The sequence below is a fragment of the Narcine bancroftii genome, chromosome 5 (assembly GCF_036971445.1).
Source record: "Narcine bancroftii isolate sNarBan1 chromosome 5, sNarBan1.hap1, whole genome shotgun sequence".
NCBI classification, from domain to species: Eukaryota; Metazoa; Chordata; class Chondrichthyes; order Torpediniformes; family Narcinidae; genus Narcine; species Narcine bancroftii.
Genome location: NC_091473.1, coordinates 135,140,999 through 135,161,338, shown reverse-complemented (window position 1 = coordinate 135,161,338; position 20,340 = coordinate 135,140,999). Strand labels below are relative to the sequence as shown.

At 42.7% G+C, this 20,340-nt stretch overlaps 1 protein-coding gene across 4 annotated transcripts in view; it reads right to left on the bottom strand.

Annotated features, from left to right (window-relative positions):
• The window catches only part of LOC138763989 (serine/threonine-protein kinase N2-like), a 206,164-nt gene that overhangs the window by 171,082 nt on the left and 14,742 nt on the right, over positions 1 to 20,340 (bottom strand). Inside the window, exon 2 of one of the 4 annotated variants that reach the window (XM_069939117.1) lies at positions 2,185 to 2,299. The exons of the other annotated variants lie outside the window; for them this stretch is intronic. The gene's annotated coding sequence lies outside the window, so the exon portion shown is untranslated. The remainder of the gene's footprint in view (positions 1 to 2,184; positions 2,300 to 20,340) is intronic. 4 annotated transcript variants of the gene reach the window in all.

Sequence of the window (20,340 nt, the reverse complement as noted above, 5' to 3'; positions counted from 1 at the left end):
CAACCATCTTCATCTATTTAAATCAACCTCCCATCTTAATCTTGATTTATGGATTTCTAACTTAGGACCTTCTTTTTGACGCAATTTATACATTACCGAAATAAACTTATTCATACCACCCTTACATATTAATAATTCTAAATCATTCTGTCTTGGTAGTATGGAGATCTTGTCGCTGAGGAGGACTTTGCCGTCTGAGCTGCACAGAGGGCTTTGGACTTGGGGTGAGGGGCCGTTCACCGCCTTTAGAGCCTCGTAAAAACCCCTGAAGTCGCCAATGTCGGCGCTAAGCTGGGTTTGTTTGGCGAGGCTAGTCCACCATTCATATTGGATCTGCCGGAGTTTGTGCTAAAGATGGCTGCATGCGAGACAGAAGGCTCGTTTTTTCTCTGGCCAGGAAGGCTTTGCAAGGTGAGCCTGGTGGGCAGATCGCTTCTTTGCCAGCAGCTCCTGGATTTCCTGGTTGTTTTCTTCAAACCAGTCCTTGTTTTTCCTGGAGGAGAAGCCCAGTTCCTCTTCAGTGGATTGCAGTATGGCCGTTTTCAGCTGATTCCAGAGGGTTTCAGGAGATGTGTCCGAGAAGCAGTTTGCATCCTCGAGCTTTGCTTGGAGGTTTGCCTGGAAGTTTCCTCTCACTTCGTCTGACTGCAAGTTTCCAACATTTAACTTCTTTGTGGGGGCTCAACTGTTCTTGAACTTTGGCTTGAAGTGAAGGTTGAGCTTGCAGCGAACAAGCCAGTGGTCAGTGTGGCATTCCGCGCTGGACATGAGCCTGGTGTGGAGCACATCTCGTTTGTCTCTTCCTCGCACCAGAATGTAGTCCAGGAGGAGCCAGTGTTTGGATCGGGGATGCATCCAGGTAGTCTTCAGGCTGTCCTTCTGCTGGAAAAGGGTGTTAGTAATGACAAGCCGTTGTTCTGCACAGAGCTCCAACAGGAGGTGCCTGTTGTCATTGCACTTGCCGACACCAAGCTTGCCAAGGATTCCTGGCCAGGTTTCTGAGTCTTTGCCGACGCGAGCGTTGAAGTCGCCAAGGATGACAACCTTGTCGACTGTAGGCTCAATCGATGTTAAGAACACTTTCAATCTCTTTTCAGTGCCAACCGCTCAGTCCAAGAATCCACCCTGCTCCAGCTCCCTCAACAGCCCTTGAGTCTAGAGCTGGATGAGGTCCTTACCCGGGAAGAGACATATAAGGCAATTGAACAACTGAAAAGAGGCAAAGCAGCATGTATGGATGGAATCCCCCCCCCAGAGGTCTGGAAGGCTGGCGGCAAAACTCTGCATACCAAACTGCATGAGTTTTTCATGTTCTGCTGGGACCAAGGAAAGCTGCCTCAGGATCTTCGTGATGCCATCATCACCCTGTACAAAAACAAAGGCGAGAAATCAGACTGCTCAAACTACAGGGGAATCATGCTGCTCTCCATTGCAGGCAAAATATTCGCTAGGATTCTCCTTAATAGACTAATACCTAGTGTCGCCGAAAATGTCCTCCCAGAATCACAGTGTGGCTTTCACGCAAACAGAGGAACTACTGACATGGTCTTTGCCCTCAGACAGCTCCAAGAAAAGTGCAGAGAACAAAACAATGGACTCTACATCACCTTTGTTGACCTCGCCAAAGCCTTCGACACCGTGAGCAGGAAAGGGCTTTGGCAAATACTAGAGCGCCTCAGATGCCACCCCCCAAGTTCCTCAACATGGTTATCCAACTGCACGAAAACCAACAAGGTCAGGTCAGATACAGCAATGAGCTCTCCGAACCCTTCTCCATTGATAACAGCGTGAAGCAAGGCTGCTTCCTCGCACCATCCCTCTTTACTATCTTCTTCAGCATGATGCTGAAACAAGCCATGAAAGACCTCAACAATGAAGATGCTGTTTACATGTGGTACCGCACGGATGGCAGTCTCTTCAATCTGAGGCGCCTGCAAGCTCACACCAAGACACAAGAGCAACTTGTCCGTGAACTACTCTTTGCGGACGATGCTGCTTTAGTTGCCCATTCAGAGCCAGCTCTCCAGCGCATGACGTCCTGTTTTGCGGAAACTGCCAAAATGTTTGGCCTGAAAGTCAGCCTGAAGAAAACTGAGGTCCTCCATCAGCCAGCTCCCCACCATGACTTCCAGCCACATCTCCATCGGGCACACAAAACTCAAAACAGTCAAACAGTTTACCTACCTCGGCTGCACCATTTCATCTGATGCAAGGATCGACAACAAGATAGACAACAGACTCCCCAAGGCAAATTAGCTCCTTTGGAAGACTGCACAAAAGAGCCTGGAAAAACAACCACCTGAAGAAACACAAAGATCAGCGTGTACAAAGCCATGTCATACCCACGCTCCTGTTCGGCTCCAAATCATGGGTCCTCTACCAGCATCACCTACGGCTCCTAGAACCCTTCCATCAGCGCTGACTCCGCTCTATCCTCAACATTCATTGGAGTGACTTCATCACCAACATCGAAGTACTCGAGATGGCAGAGTCCGCAAGCATCGAATCCACGCTGCTGAAGACCCAAATGCGTTGGTTGGGTCACGTCTCCAGAATGGAGGACCATCGCCTTCCCAAGATCGTGTAGTATGGTGAGCTCTCCACTGGCCACTGAGACAGAGATGCACCAAAGAAAAGGTACAAGGACTGTTTGAAGAAATCTCTCGGTGCCTGCCACATTACCACCGCCAGTGGGCTGATATCGCCTCCAACCGTGCATCTTGGCGCCTCACAGTTCGGCAGGCAGCAACCTCCTTTGAAGAAGACCGCAGAGCCCACCTCACTGACAAAAGACAAAGGAGGAAAAACCCAACACCCAACCTCAACCCACCAATTTTCCCTTGCAACCGCTGCAACCATGCCTGCCTGTCCCGCATCGGACTTGTCAGTCACCAATGAGCCTGCAGCAGACGCGGACATACCCCTCCATAAATCTTCGTCCGCGAAGCCAAGCCAAAGAAAGAAGAAAGGTAGTATCAAATTATGACCTAACATCAACCAAGCAAGCCCTAGCCTGATAACAAAATAAAGTATTATTTGGGAGAATAATTGAAATGTCACAAATTTACCAGTTTCAAAACAATATTTTTTTAAATTTTCCTAATCCCCATTTGACTTCAAATCCTGAAAAATTGATTATCCACAGAAAAGGAAGAAGTGTGGTGGTGCACATCTCTGACGGCAGGTGAACTGGCTCCATATGTTACAGTCACAGCAGGGGAGCAGCCGCATCAAGATGGCACTGCTGAGGTAGTCTTTTCCACTGGCCGGGTCAGGTCTACATGCATGTGAGGCAACGTCATGACGTGGTTTCTGGCGTGAGGGAAGGACGTACCTGTGGCCTTATAAGGTGCAGCGCAGGAAGTTTCAATAAGCAACTGGAGTGTAGACGAGCCCACTGAGTACTGGTCTCATTCTTTCAACTCAGTTTAGCTGCCGCTATATTGGTGACCCCGATGAGTCCAGATGCCTCCGGACTCAACAGTACGGATGCTGCAGCAGTCAGTGCAGTTGCCCTCAAACCCCCGACTTTCTGGACATTTCACCCATGCACGGTTTGGGCAGGCAGAAGCATAGTTCCAGATAAAGCAGATTACCTCAGACTCCAATAAACTGTAGCCAGAGGACAACCTCAGACAGAACCCACCAGAGGAAGGTAAATACTCTGCATTGAAGGCACTCCTCATCAGCACCTACGGGCTCTCTAGACGCCAGAGAGCAGCCAGGCTTATGCACCTGGTCAGTTTAGGGACAGAATGCCATCTGCCCTTATGGTCGAAATGCTCATGCTGGCAGAGAGCCACAAGCCTTGTCTCATGTTAGAGCAAGCATTCTTAGAGCAGGTGCCCGATGATATCCAGCTGCTGCTAGCAGATGCGGAGTTCAGCAACCCTTGCAAGGTCGCAGCAACGGCAGACATTCTCTGGTGCACCAAAAAAAGAGAACGAATCCGCCATGAATCAGCTGATGCATCCCCAGGCAGAGCAGCAGCCCAAAACCTGAACAAGCAGTGAACAGCCACGCCCTTGCAGACCAACAGAGTCACCAGAGGCACAGTGGTGTTTCTATCACCAGCGCTGGGGGGAGCAGAAGCTCATAAACGCAAACAGCCCTGAGCATTTCTGGGAAACGCCCAGGCCAGCCATCACTAATGGCTACGGCAGTTGTCCACACAAACAGGTTACTACACGTCATAGACAAAACTATGGGCAGGCGGTTCCTCGTCAACACAAGAGCAAAGTTTAGCATCATTCTGCCAACACCTTTAGAGAACAGAACACACCCACGAGGGTCAACTATACCACCATAAGACCTTTAGCACGCAGCGCATAATGATACGCCTTGGAGATGATACTTTCCGCTGCGATTTCATACTGTCCATGGTGGAGAAGCCACTCCTCGGTGCAGATTTTCTCCAAGCCCACAGTCTGCTCATGAACTTCAAAGCTCAATGTCTGGTACATACCCAGATACTCCAGATGATCCAGCTCGTAGACCCAATTATTACTGAAATATTTTGCTGGAGGAAAATTGTCATTGGCCTATTCCCTTTGGAGTTATGAAACCGTCCACATAAGTCAATTAGGTACAATTAAAATTGTGGTTTTCAAACCTTTTCTTTCCACCAAAGGAAGGTAAATACCAAAGGCCAACACACCTTGACCACCCTATCAACTTGTGCAGCAACCTTGAACGATCTATTGACCAACCCCAAGACTGCTTTGTTCTTCCACATTGTTGAGCATCATGTCAATAACCATGTTCTTGGCCTTGAAATTCATCTTCCAAAGTACATCACTTCATATTTATCCAGGTTGAACTCCATCTGCCACTTCTCCACCGAACTCTGCATCCTCTCTATATCCTGTTATAACCTACGATAATTTTCAACGTCATCCACAACAACTCCAACCTTCACGTCATCTGCAAACCTGCTGACCCAACACTCCACTTCATTCGTCATTTATAAATATCACAGAGCAGCAGAACCAGACCTCTGCAGAACACCAGTAGTCACCAACTTCCAGGTGCAATACATTCCATCTATTGACATCCTCTGCCTTCTTCAGACAAGCCAATTATAAATCGGAGCAGGCAAGGTTCCATGGATCCCATGCCTCACGTCTTTCTGAATGTGTCCATCATCGGGACCTTGCCTGACTCAAGTCATGAATGCCACCTTGCTTCATCAATTTCTTTTGTCACCTCCTCAAAAAAAAACAATTAGGCTTGGAGGCATGACCAAAGCAGTGTTGACTCTCCCAATGCTCACAAATCCTGTCCCTAAAATCCTCTCCAATAGCTTTCCCACCACTTTCGCAGGGCTCAATGGCGCTAAGCTAAGTTTAAGATTCTCCCTTTTACTTTTCTTAAACAAGGGGACCATATTTGCCTTTCTCCAATCCTCTAGTACCTATCCTGTGGCCAGGGAGATACAATTATCATTGCCATTGCCACAGCAATCTCTTTCCTTGCTTCTTGTAGTAACCTGGAGTATTTTGTGTCCAGTCCTGGGGACATATTTATCTGAATACTTTTAAAAAGATCCAGGACTTCCTCTTTCCTTGCTCTAGCACATTAGCCTATTCTACACTGACCTCATAGTCAACATGCTCCACATTTCTACAGTGCATTTCCCAGAGAACATCTGTTGCCAATTTACTCTCCCAAGTTCTTGCCTAATCCCATCATAATTAGCCCTTTCCCAATCAAGCATGTCTACTCCTATCCTTGTCCACAGATAGGCTGAAGGTCAGGGAGTCGTCATCACGGTCTCCAAAATAAGAGAGTGCAAAAGAAATCTTTGGTAATGATTCCAAAATTAGTAGCTTAGTTACATGGATAAATTAGAAAATTCAATGGTATCCTTTGAACAGAGGAGGTTGCATATATTTATAGAGTTTCTTGTTTTGAGATTTTTCCATCTGACCGAAACATCAAGGACTCTGCAGGGTCTGAATGGTAATAGATGGGATGCTTTTTCAGTTGCAATATTCCAAAGCTCTGGAGTGCTGAAGCTGCACTCATCTGAGCAAGTGGAGAGTATTCCTTCACATTCCTGACTTGATCCTTGAGGATAGTGGCCAGACGTAGAGAATTAGTTGGTGAGAGACATAGACTAACTAGATTACCCCCAAGTAGCAAGGATTTGATACTCCAATGCTGAAATCTGATGCCGTGAATATTTTGGTTCATATAAGAAAGTCAATGATAGTTTTTTAAAAAAATGAAGCATTTGTGTGTATGGACCTATGATCAAGTTAAAGTGTGGCATTACATGAAAGAGGAAATACTGCTAGACAGATCCTGGGAGACTCAAAAAAGCAAAAATGCTGAATAGGAATAACAAACTGCTGCTGCCAAGCTAATAAAACAATGGAGAAACCCCAGTTTTCCCAAGGCAGGAAAATGCACCATGAAAGAAAGAAAGAACATAATTTCTGATGTCGGTGACACAAAGAGCAGTAAATATCAGCATTAAAATACAGAACAACTCTGATTATCCAAAATGATCAGGATTGGGCCTATGTTGGATAAACACTTTTTTCAGAAAACTAGTCATTTTTTTCTAAACAAGCAGCCCAGTAGCAACAGCAAATCACGTATCAATGTTTAAACAACAACAAACAAGGCAAGGCTCCTTAAGCATTAGGGTTTAATTCTCACCAATAAAAAAAATGCTGGCCGAGACAAACTCAACATTGCTGCCGATCACTGAGACCACCCATCTGCTGCTCCCGATCCCCGACTTGAATCCACCACTGCCACTGATCCCCGGCGTGGCTTTCCAGGCCGATGGAACACTCACTGGTGAGCTCCTATCTCCCCAGATGCCAGAGCCCTGACTCTGAATTCTCCCTAGGCCTACTGCACATGCACACTGGGGAAGTAGGCCAAGGGGAGGATTCAGAGTCAGCGTTTGGTGTTCTGAGGAGGGAACGCCACTGAGCTTGAGGTCTCACTCCTGCCTGTGAGACTGCTCTCCTTGATGCCACCAGGACGAGAGATTCTTCCAACCACTTGCAGCTGGGAGAAAGTGGCACACAGTTTAAGAGGGAGAGTTGAAGAGAAAAGACATTAGGGGAAGATAAAGAAGAAATGGAAAGAGGGAGGCAAGGGAGTGAGGTGAAACACGGACAATTGTCATTCTTATTTCGTATCCAGTTAACTTTTTTTCCAACCTAGGAGGTTAAAGAGGTGGTTGGAGGACATCCACAGGACATTATTTCAGGAGTTCTCAGGCTTGTTCATTGTCCAAACATCCTCAGCTACTTCATCACCGACCTTCATAATATCAGAAGTTGGGATGTTCACTGATTACCATAAAATGTTCACACCATTCACCACTGAGATAATGAAGAAGTCCAGATCCAAACACACCAAGACCTAGACAATATCCAGGCCTGGGTTGATGACAAGGGAGAGTGCCAGGTAATAACAATATCGAACAAGAGAAAATCCAGCCATTGCCCCCTGACATTCAATGGCATTACATCTGTACTGAAATTCTAGGCAGATGTTACAGTAGGTTATTAGGATGGCACAACACTGTAAACTAAAGAATCTGTATGTACTGTGCCACAGATTTCTATGTTGCATTACATCACTGAGAGCACCCCCTCTCTCCCAATCAAAATCCCGGGGATTACAATTGACCAGAAACTGAACTGGATCTTCAATATACACTAGATGGCTCCAAGAGCAAGTCAACCATATAAGGAACACAATAGAAAAGTCCTACCGCGGACCTCCACCGCCTAAATGACAGAAGAAGGCGACGAAATGAATTGACCCAGTGTGTAAAAGTAGAAGACACAAATTTTTTGTTTATTTTCATTGTGTGACAACATTGTTTAATGTATCATATAGGTTGAATGTTGAGTGAGTGGGGGGGGGGTTGAGGGAGGGAGGGAAGGGGGGGGGAAGGGGAGAAAATGACCCTGTGCATATTCAAGAGGGAAATGTCTGAGTGTATTTTGGTCAGTATGGTTCATAGTGTGAAAAATAATTTAAAAAAACACGAGGTAAAACCTGAAAGTCTGCAGACACTGTGGTTGAAGAAAAACATTTGTAAAGCTTTGTGCTTTCACTTCAACAATACAAGTTAAACACCATTCACACATTGCAGCAATTTGCATAACTGCTACGCTATCTGTGCTTCTTTGAATAAATAACAAAAATGATTTGACAGAGGTGTACAAGATGAAGAGAGGCCTTGACCATGTGGATGGCCAGAAGCTTTATCCGAAGGTTAAACTGTTTGGGAGTAAGTAGAGGGGGGAATGCAAGAGGTTTCTCCACAGAGAGTAGTGGGTACAGGGAATGCACCTCTAGCAACTGTGGAGGGAGGTACAAGAGGATTAAAAAAAAATACTACTGGATAGGTACATGGAATTGAGAAAATAAGAGATTATGCAGTAAAGAACCTCTAGGCAGATGTTACAGTAGGTTATTAGGATGGCATAACACTGAGGGCTAAAGAATCTGTACTGTGCTGAAGATTTCTGTTATATATTGCACCAGTCCAGCTTATTTCTTAAGTACAGCCATCATATGATTGGCTACAAGCAGAAACTATAACCATTTACGGAGCGGAAACAGGCCATATTGGCCTTTCGAGTCTGCACCGGTTCACTAGAACAGCTCCACTAGCTCACACCTCCCGCTCTATCTTGCATATGAGAGCAGAGCAGTGCTTAAGAGAGCAAATCAAACTCGATTATCACTAAATATTTCTAAGATATTGTCCATTATACCTCAAATATTTGTAATATGTTCTTAAAATTCATTTTTACACATGCTGTTCATACTTTAATATTTCTCAGGTCAAACCTTGCATCTTTACATTCATCATTTACTGGGTAAAACTGCCTGCAGTTGTTGGAAATCCCAAGTAGTAACTGAATGTGGGGAGCATGAAAAAACATCAAATAAGACCTTATGATTTGTGCTAAAACAGAGTATAATTAACATAAAAAGATGGTTTTTTTAAAATTAGCTAAATAAAAAGTGGTTTTCGATCTGCACAGAATACTTCTGGACAATTCCAAAGATTTTCAGCAAGACCCTACACATTTCTGCAATGATTCAATATGAAATTAATGTCTGTAGGAGTCAAATTCATTAGGTTCAAACCCAGTACCAACTCACAGCTCAACTGCTCAAGGAAAAGCAGTTGCCAGAAAATATTCATTTCAACAATAAATTCTTTGCTCACATCTGGATCTATTTTCAGACTTTAAGGCACTGGCAAGAGAATTTTATGGCATCAGTAGACATGATTTATTAAGATTTTAGACATTTACAGGTATACAAAGAAGTACACAGTAGTTGGCTGACTTTAAACTTTCAATGCTCCCAAATTAACCAATAACTTTCAAGAGAATTTGCTCAAATAATGAATGAGTTGCATCCTTGCATGCTCCCAAATGTTCATATATATTTTAAAAAAAATTAAATATTGCTTTGGAGAGAGATCAGCCAGAAACATTAAATCTCTTTCTCTACTTAACCTGTTGGCTATTTTCAGTGATTGTCTTTTATTCACAATCATTCTTTCCAATCATCTAAATAAAATGCATTTTTTTTTTACTAAGTTCATAATTGCACAATGCTGCTAACCTTTCCCTTTTAACAGAACCAAAGAACATATACATTTTAACAAGGATTAGACAAGGAATCACAGTTTGCTACAGACCCAAGTCATAAGTACATTTATGGAAGAGGAAAAATCCAAAAATACTGGAATTGCTCAGATCTGGCAGCATTGGCAGATAAGAGAAACATTTCAGGGTAAAGACATGATGTTGGCTGACTTGCCACGTGTTTCTACCAATTTCCAGCTTTATTCAAGATTTCTAACATGTGCAAATCTTTAGATTTTATTGGAAAGGAGGAGATAACATAATTCAGGACAAGTATTAATTTGAAGTATGTTACAAGGCTTTAAGATAAAGGAAAACAATACCAGAAGCCACCAAAAGCAAAGCTGGTTTGATTATTGATGGTCATCAAACTGCCAAGATTCAATTACAGCAATATTCAGGCACAGGAATAACTGAAGATATGATTTCGATACTGAACTTCCTCCCAAATAGAAAAGTTCAATACAGAAACTGACAACCACTACAACATAAGTTCAGTTAATCTCCAACTGAACATCTATTAACTGTGCTTTAATATCTTTCCTCTTTCCCCCAGGATTACTTGGGAGATTGACACAGAGTCTACAGAAATTAGGTAAAAATGCAGTGAGATTATTGAACCTACATAGATCACAGAGAAGGTTAAATACCCAGGACCTTGAGGGGGGGATTGGTGCAGAAATTGCAGAGGCCCTAGCAGGTATTTAAAACATCCTTAGACATGGGTGAGATGCCGAAGAACTGGAGGATTGCAAACATTGTTCTGTTGTTTAAGAAAGGGTTGAAGAATATTACAGACCAGTGAGCCTGGCATCAGTAGTGAGTAAATGATTGGAAGGTATCCTAAATTCAAGCAACCAGCCACCTCAAGCAACCGATAAAAATTTTTAAAAATGAAAATAGATAAGAATAAAATAATAGGTAAACAAATACTCAAGTTTAAAATTGTAAAAATATACATTCTCTGAAGGAACATAAACCTTTGGTGAAGATAGGAGCAAATATTCAGCCAGCAGAGGGTCTGGTTGTGCTTTGCTCATAGCAGCTGTTTGAATAAAATGGTGTTGCCCAGGATGAAGAGCTGGTAAATGCCTCTTGACATTGAGGTGACTTAAAGTGTCTCCATATTCCTCCTTAGAAGCTTAGGCCTGCTAAGTAAGGTCAGAGGGTTTATCTGTAAACATGAATGATGGGGTGGTTAATTATCTATTGTAGCAGTAGCTACGAGGAATGAGGCTTCAATGACCATTTGATTCAAAATTCATGCGCGCCTCTTTAAGGGCAGTGTGAGCTCCGCCCCCGTGTGGGTGGTGACGTCATCACACTTTCCTGAGGCGCACACTCCATTCAAAATACATGGCAAGAAGGTCCCCCGACGGCGCCATCTGCTCGTGGCTGCCCCGCCAATTCACCACAAGTATGTGCACTGCCACACTATAATGTTAATGTTAGTCTTTCAGGCAGCTCCGTGCGCGGAGTGGGAGGAACCTGCAGATGCAGTAACAGTTAATTTTTTTTCAAAAGCTGTGGCTGAAAATAAAGTAAAATGCTTTATGGTTTATATATTCATGTAAGTGAAGTTTGTTCACTCTAAGTACAGTATAGTATTTTTGACTTTTGTCTTTTAAACTGTTTATTTTTAATGCAGGAACATTAGTTAGGCATTCAGGCATGTGAGTGAGGTCCAAAAAAAAAAGGAAATTGAGGGAGCACAGGGTCACCATCACACCTAGGAGGCAAGAGGAGAGTAGATAGGTGACAGTCAGGAGAGGGAAAGGGAACAGGCAGGCAGTGCAAGGCACCCCTGTGGGCATCCCCCTCAATAGCAAACATACCATTTTGGATACTGTTGGGGAGAAATGACCTACCACAGAGATCAGATCTCTAGCATGGAGTCTATTTCTGTGGCTAAGGGAAGGGAGAAGAGGCAAGCTGTAGTGATAGGGGATTCCATAGTTCGGGGACAGATAAGAGGTTCTGTGGAAGAAATAGAGTATCCGAGATGGTAGGTTGCCTCCCTGGTGCCAGAGTCCAAGATACCTCAGATCAAGTTCACAGCATTCTCAGGAGGGAGGGTGAACAGCCAGATGTTGTGGTTCACATAGGGATCAATGACGTGGATAGGAAGGGTAAGGAGGTCCTGCAAGGAAAGTTCAGGGAGTTAAGCGCTAGGTTGAAGGACAGGACCTCCAAGGTTGTGATCTCAATATTAATACCCATGCCAGTGCTAGTGAGGTTAGAAATAGGAAGATAATGCAGCTTAATGTGGCTAAAGACAGGAGGTAGGGCTTCAGGTTTCTGGACCATTAGGCTCTTTTTGAGGAAAGGTGAGTCCTGTTCCGAAAGGACGGTTTGCAACTGAACTGGAGGAAGAATAATATCCTTGCAAGAAGGTTTACTAGTGCCACTCCACAAGATTTAAACTGGATTTTCAGGGGGATGGGGACCATCCGTAATGTAAAAATTGCAAGCACTGTTAGAAGTCAACAGGTTGTATGTGGTGGTAATGTTATCAAATGTATCTATTTCAATCCAATGAGGATTGTAGGAAAGGCAGATAAGCTTAGAGTGTAGATTGGCACATGAAATTATGGCCATTAGTGAAAAGTTGATTCTAAAGGCTTCTGTGGCTTTAGACGCAATAGAACTGGGGGATGAAAGGGGGAGGAGTGGCATTGCTCATTGGGGAAAATATCACACCTGTGCTCAGGAAAGAAATACCAGAGGGCTCATCTTCTGAATCTATAGGAGTGGAGCTTGGAAACAGGAAAGGTGTGACCACACTCATGGGGTTGGTTGCATTATAAACTGCCCAATAGTCAACGAGAATTGGAGGAGCAAATCTATAGAGATAACAGACAGCTTTTGGAAAAACATGGTGGTGATAGGAGGAGATTTTTGATTTTCCACATATTAATTGGGACTCCCATACTATAAAAGAGCTGATGGCTTGATATTTGTCAAATGTGTTCAGGAAAGTTTTCTAAATCAATATATACAGGTACCAACTAGAGAGAGTGCAATACTGGATATCCTAGGAGGGAACGAGACAGGACAGATGACAGAAGTTCGTGTAGGGTTACATTTTGGGTCCAATGATAATTATGCCATTAGTTTCAAGTTAATCATGGAGAAGGACAAGATACTAAATTGGAGCAAGGCCAATTTTGAGGAAACAAAAAAGGATCTAAAATGCGAGGATTGGGATAATTTTTTTTCAGGCAAGGATGTGCGAGGCAAGTGGAGAACCTTCAAAGGTGAAATTTTGATAGTACAGAGTTTGTACGCTCCTATCATGATTGAAGGCAAGGTTAGCAGGCATAGGGAACCTTGATTTTCGAGGGATACTGAGATCTGGTTCAGAAAAAGAGAGATGAACAGCAGAGCAAATGAAGGTATTAAAAAATACAAGAAAAACTTCAAGAAAGAAATCAGAAAGATTAACGGTTGCTTTGACAGTGTGAAGGAAAATCCTAAGAGTTCCTACAGGTATATTAAGAGAAGAAGGGTCGTAAGGGTCAAAATTGGTCCCCTTGAAGGTATGAGTAGTAAGAAGTAAGGAAAACAAGCAGTGAGGTCATGGAACCTACACAGATTAGAGGAGGAAGTCTTAAAGCAAATAAGGGTGGATACATCACCAGGGCCTGACAAAATAATCCCTCGGACATTCAGGGAGGCTAGTGTTGAAAATGCAAGGGTTCTGGCAGAAATATTTAAAATGTACTTAGCCACAGGAGTGGTGCCAGAGGATTGGAGGGTAGCTCAAGTTGTTCTGTTGTTTAAAAAAGGCTCCAAAAGTAACTCTGGAAATTTGAGGCCAGTGAGGCTGACATGTAAATTATTGGAAGGTGTTCTAAGAGATTGGATCTACAATTACTTGGATAGCCAGAAACTGATTAGGGATAGTCAACATGGCTTTGTGAATGATAGCTTGTGTTTAACCAACCTTGTAGAGTTTTACGAGATTATCAGGAATGTTGACTAAGAAAAGGCTGCGGATGTGGTCTACATGGACTTTAGCAAGGCCTTTGACAAGGTCCCACAATGGGAGGTTAATTAGGAAGGTTCAGACACTAGGTATTCATGATGAAGTAGTGAACTAGAGAAGCCAGAGAGTAGTGGTGGATGATTGCTTCTCAGACTGGAGACCTGTGACTAGTGGTGTGCTTCAGGAATCAGTGCTGGGGCCATTGTTGTTTCTCATCTATATCAAAGATCTAGATGATAACGTGGTAAATTGGATCAGCAAGTTTGCAGATGACACTAAGATTGGATAAGTTGTGGACAGTGAAGAAGGTTTTCAAACCTTGCAGAAGGATCTGGACCAGCTGGGAAAATAGGCCGAAAAATGGCAGATGGAATTTAATGTCTGAGTACCAGAGTTGGGATGTTATGGTCAAGTTGTGTAAGACATTGATGAGGCCAAATTTGGAGTATTATGTGCAGTTTTGGTCACCTAACTACAGGAAAAATATCAATAAGATAGAGGACAGAAAAGATTTACAAGGATGTTGCCTGGACTTCAAGAACTGAGTTACAGGGAAAGGTTAAACGGTCAAGACTTTATTCCCTGGAGCGTAGAAGAACGAGGGGAAATTTGATAGAGGTATTTAAAGGAGGGGGATAAACAGAAAAAATATAGATAGGCTCTTTTCACTGAGGATAGGTGAGATACAAAACAGACATTGGTTAAGAGTGAAAAGGAAAAAGTTTAGGGGGAACTTCTTCACATTCACTTCTTCAGTGTGGTACGAGCTTCCAGATGAAGTGGCGAATGCAGGTTCAGTTTTAACATTTGAATGGGAGAGGTATGGAGGGCTATGGACTGGGTGCAAAAAAAAATAGTTCAGCACGGACTAGAAGGGCCAGAGGGTCTATTTCTGTGCTGTAATATTCTATGAATCTAAGACATTGGAGCTACCGGATTTGAAGTACGGTACTGTGTGCAGTTTTGGTCACCTACCTACAGGAAAGATATCAATAACACTGAAAAGTGCTGAGAAATTTTACAAGAATGTTACCAGGACCAGAGGAGCTGAGTTAAAGGGAAAAATTGAATATGTTAGGACTTTATTCCCTGGAGCATCAGAGAATGAGGGGTGATATAATAAAAGTAAATAACATTCTGAGGGGTATAGATAGGGAAAGTGCCAGCAGGCTTTTTCACTGAGGTTAGTAAGACAAGAATTGGATGACATAGGTTAAGGGTGAAAGGAGAAATATTTAAGGGAACATCAGAGGATGATGAGCGTGTGAAATGAGTTGTCATTGGATATGGTGGATGAAAATTCAATTTCAACATTTAAATGAAATTTGGATAGGTACGTGGATGGTAGGGCATGGAGGGCTATGGGCCAAGTGCAGGTTGATGGACTAGGCGGAATAATAGATTCTGTGCTGTAGTTTTCTATGGTTCTATGATAGTAAAGGTTAAAGACTCACATAACATGTCACATCACTGGAGAGATGACCGCCCAAATTGACACTGATGTTAAACACAGCTACAATGTTAAGTTAACATTATTTTCTGCACAGACTCTATTGATCATTTCTGAAAGGAAGATGCATTTTCATCATCATTGCCATGATGTTTTCTCCAATATTTCAGCAAATGTAGTCTTGCTCTTTGGAATAACTATCAACGTGCAAAATACACAAATGTAAATAAAAGCCAACCATTTATTATATCCCAGTAAACTCCTACTCAGAGTCCAGCAAGATCACTCAAATAGTATCTGGTTCTTAATTCTCTGCACCTCTACAATTTTTACTACAGGTACACAATTCTTTATCCGGTACCCTTGGGGGACAGTGTGTTCCGAATTTCGGATTTTGGAAAGCCCACGCGAATTGTGCTGCCATATCCACACCCACCCCCTTCCAGCCACCTTCCCCAAGCACCGTCCACCCGGCCGCTTCTCTCCCCACTTACTGGATTTTGGAGCTTTCCAGATTTTAGATGTCCAGATGAAGGATCGTGTACCTGTATTTGTCTGTGAACCACATTATACAGCCTTTGCTTTAATCTACTCTATTTATCCATCATGACTTCTTGTTTTTGCTGCATTTGCCTCTCACATTTAATTCAATAAAGCAGCCATATGCAAATTATTCAGCACACAATATTTAAATCATATTTATCAAGTCATCCTTCAGTTTCTCACTTGAATAATCCTACAGCTAAGAAAACATAACTAGCTCCACATTGCCACCACCACTATCTCTCCAAATTAATATTTCAATGACAAATGTCCTCTTTTGTCATTTCCAATTTTTTATATGCCCAAAGCTCATCTTCCTTATTCTCATCTAATACCACCACATCCAAACATTTTCTCTTTGGACACTTTCAGAACACTTACTTCATTCACTTAGCCACTTTCACACTGGTTCCATATCCTATTAATTAACAGCTGATATACTGGTTAAAGGGCTAGTGTGAATGCTCGCACATTGGCAGCAGGTGTCAAATCACCTGGACCACCTAGGTAGGGTGTATCATCCCTGGGGTCATCTGACACCAGCGTGAAAGGAACAAAGCAGCGATGCACTGATGACATTTTTGCGTGAACGTTAAGGAAACAAAAGATTAAAAGGTATAAACTTTGTATTCAATTTACTAAATCCTGATCAATGTATTATAATCTTGTATTAAAATTAATTATGCCTAATTATAATATGATTAAGCATTATATGTGAGCCCTTCAGCTCCTTTTGTTGTGCTGACCTATATAAACCTTTATGAATTTATAAATGACCATGGGAAAGTGGTACCAGCAATAAAACACATAGGCACATAATTTATAAAGACCGTGAGGAAGTCGTAGCGAGAGAGGGAGAAAGAGAGAGAGAGAGACCTGCTCTCCCAGAATTCCATTCAGCAGAAAAAGGGCTGCAAGCACGGAGCACTCATGGTGGGGTTTCTCTGCCACACAGAATTCGGAGAGGGCATGTCCACCATTACTCTCGCTGTGCAACTTCCCCACAGTCCTTTATAAATTTATAAAGATTCAATAGGGGCTGAAGGGCTCCTACTTTGCTGAACTAATGCTTATTAGGCATGATTAATTTTGTTTAAATGCATGATCATAATTAGTGGATGCGTCACTCAGACGTCACCAGCAGAGGATAGGCGCCCCTCTCCCCTGATGTTGAGTGTGAAAGGAGGCGGAGAACCGGTTAACAGTGGTCCAGTGTGAACGGCAAAAACGGCTTCCTTAACAGGTTCATTGAACAGCCAATTTACAGGTTAGCAGGTCAATGACACAAAACAACAATCGGTATTCCTGCAGTTTTTTTTTTAAGAATTCTTTTCACGATCCCAGCAAAAAATTGAATAAGCACAGCATTCAATTCTAAAACAGATTCAAAGTGGATAAAAGCTAATCTGGCATTATTCAATTATGGGCTGCTTTTGGAGCTCTCAAAGATTGTCCAAATTCCCATGACTATCATTTAAGCACACGTAATATCCAATTTATATTGTTTCTTCTCTTTCTAAACCCTGCTTTCCACTATTTTCACCTTCTAAATGTTTCCCTTTATCTTTCAGTTACAGATCATCAGTTTCTTCAGGCTGACTTCCAAAATGTTTGGCCTGGAAGTCAGCCTGAAGAAAACTGAGGTCCTCCATCAGCCAGCTCCCCACCATGACTACCAGCCCCCCCACAACTCCATCGGGCACACAAAACTCAAAACGGTCAACCAGTTTACCTATCTCAGCTGCACCATTTCGTTGGATGCAAGGATCGACAATGAGATATACAACATACTCACCAAGCCATTAGCACCTTTGGAAGACTACACAAGAGTCTGGAAAAACAACCAACTGAAAAACCTCACAAAGATTAGCGTATACAGAGCCGTTGTCATACCCACACTCCTGTGCGGCTCCGAATCATGGGTCCTCTACCGGCATCACTTACGGGTCCTAGAACGCTTCCACCAGCATTGTCTCCGCTCCATCCTCAACATTCATTGGAGCGACTTCATCCCTAACATCGAAGTACTCGAGATGGCAGCATCGAATCCACGCTGCTGAAGATCCAACTGAGCTGGGTAGGTCACGTCTCCAGAATGGAGGACCATCGCCTTCCCAAGATCATGTTATATGGCGAGCTCTCCACTGGCCACTGAGACAGAGGTGCACCAAAGAAGAGGTACAAGGACTGCCTAAAGAAATCTCTTGGTGCCTGCCACATTGACCACCGCCAGTGGGCTAATATCGCCTCAAACCGTGCATCTTGGCGCCTCACAGTTCGGCGGGCAGCAACCTCCTTTGAAGAAGACCACAGAGCCCACCTCACTGACAAAAGACAAAGGAGGAAAAACCCAACACCCAACCCCAACCAACCAATTTTCCCTTGCAACCGTGTCTGCCTGTCCCGCATCAGACTTGTCAGCCACAAACGAGCCTGCAGCTGACGTGGACATTACCCCTCCATAAATCTTCGTCCGCGAAGCCAAGCCAAAGAGAAGAAGACAGATCATCACCAGTTTAGTTGACAGGTGCTTTGGAATGTCATTATCACCTTGGGGCAATGTGATTTGTCTACAAGTTCATGAGAATTCCACTGGGACTTTCACAACAAATTCGCTGCTGATAAGTGGGCTGTATATAAAAAGAGACGATGAGTCAGCATACAGAAGGGAGATTGAAAACTTAGCCGAATGGTGCTCTAACAATGTCATCAAAACTAAGGAGATGATGTTGATTTTAGAAGGGGAAACCAGATATGTATTATCCAGTGATCATTGGGGTGGTGGGGGGAGGGGGGTAAGCAAATTTAAATTCTTGGGAGTCACTATTTCAGAGGATCTTTCTTGGAACCAACCTACTAATGGTATCTTGAAGAAAGCATGTCGGAGCCTCTATTTCCTCAGGAGTTTGTAGAGATTTGATATGACATTGGAAACCCTGGCAAATTTCTACTTATGTGTAGTGGAAAGATGTACAGAAGTCCAGCTCCATCATTGTGCTCAGGGGCATTGGTTTCCCCATACCTAACAAAACCCTGCAAAAGGTAGTAGACACAGCCCAGGATATCACAGGCATCCCCTTCCTACCATCAAGAACATCTCAGGAAACATTGCCGTTGGAGAGCAGCAGCAATCATCAAGAATCCCCCACCACCCAGCACACTTCTGTTCTGGCTACTACCATCAAGAAAGAGGTCTAGGTGCCACAAGACTTGCACCACCAGATTGAAGAACAGGTGGTACCCTTCCACCAGGACAAACTCAATCAGAGACTCAAATATTTAAGGACTCTTACTTTTGCACTCTATTGTTTATCTTTCTCATTTCTGTATTGCAGTTGTTTCCCTTTGTTTACAGCTGAACATTGTGCACAGTTTTTATTTTCACACTCCCAATAAGTGGTAATTTTGCCTGGCCCGCAGGAAAAATAATCTTAGGATTGTGTGATGTCATGTATATACTCGAACAATAAATATGAAATCTTGATTAAGGTGCGCCATTTTTCAGGCAGGCATGTTTATTGCATGTTTATTGCAACTTTATATTTTCTTTATCAGGTTGACTGACCTTGGCCATTCATTTTGAATTAGGATTGTTTTGTTATTGCTAGCTTAATTTATTTAATGTGCCCGTTTCAAACTCTGATACTATTTAAAAATTATATTGTTAAAGCAAGAAAGAGAATATGATAGATTTTCTTTATATAAAAGTACATTTACCAAAATGTTGACTAAACCCTACCTAAATCCACTAAATCAAGATTCCCAAGAGGGTTAGTCCTGAATTCCTTATGGAGTCAATGGAATCACTTTTTAAATGTGCAGAAATGGTATTGGTACAAATCCATATGATCTCACAGAGGGAAAAAGAAAATCAAAATGATGTTTTCATAGTTCTTCCTAAATTAGAAGTGAATTAATGACAATCAACATTTACAGGTCAAGAAATTTTGATCATCCGCAACAAAATCAATAGCAAAGGGTCTGATATGAAATCATTTGTGAGGAAGTTAGAAATCGCCAGGGTCCTTGGCCAGTATCTGGCAACCCATTAACAGTCTACATATGAATATGATCAATGATCCACTGCCACTGTCAAATAGCCACAGCCTATGTTCTTAATGATACCATTACATGGGGATGTGGTGAAGGGGGTAAAAAGAAAGTTTCTGGAAATATACAACTGGGGGAATAAATGGATTGGGCACAGACTTCAAAAGAAAATAGATCTTAACATAAAAGACAAGCATTACAGTAGTGTACACTATTCCTGAAGGTTCCTTGGATTTTCAATATGATCAATACCAATCTAACCTTTTTTAATACTTTATTTATATTTTAAATCATATGATATTAATTATAACATACTGATACAAACATTATATAACTGAATAAACCCCAACCTCCCTCATCTACCCAACTAACAACCTCCCACCTCCCCTACAAAGAAAGATCAACACTAAAGACAACAAATTAACAATTTTTTAGCTGCGGAGACCAGGAGATTAAATTTTAATACGAAGAGTTTTTAAATAATACCAATCTAACCTTGACTTTCTTGGTAGCCACATTTTCTGAAGAAGGACATCCTGGATGTTTTAAGGGGCGGAATGCATCTCCTCAAGGAAAGATGAGACGCAAACAGGAGCTGGAAAAAGGGGTGCCATCTTGAGAAGAGGAAGTGTAGTCCAGAGTGCAAGGGGAAATCGGAGTTTGTA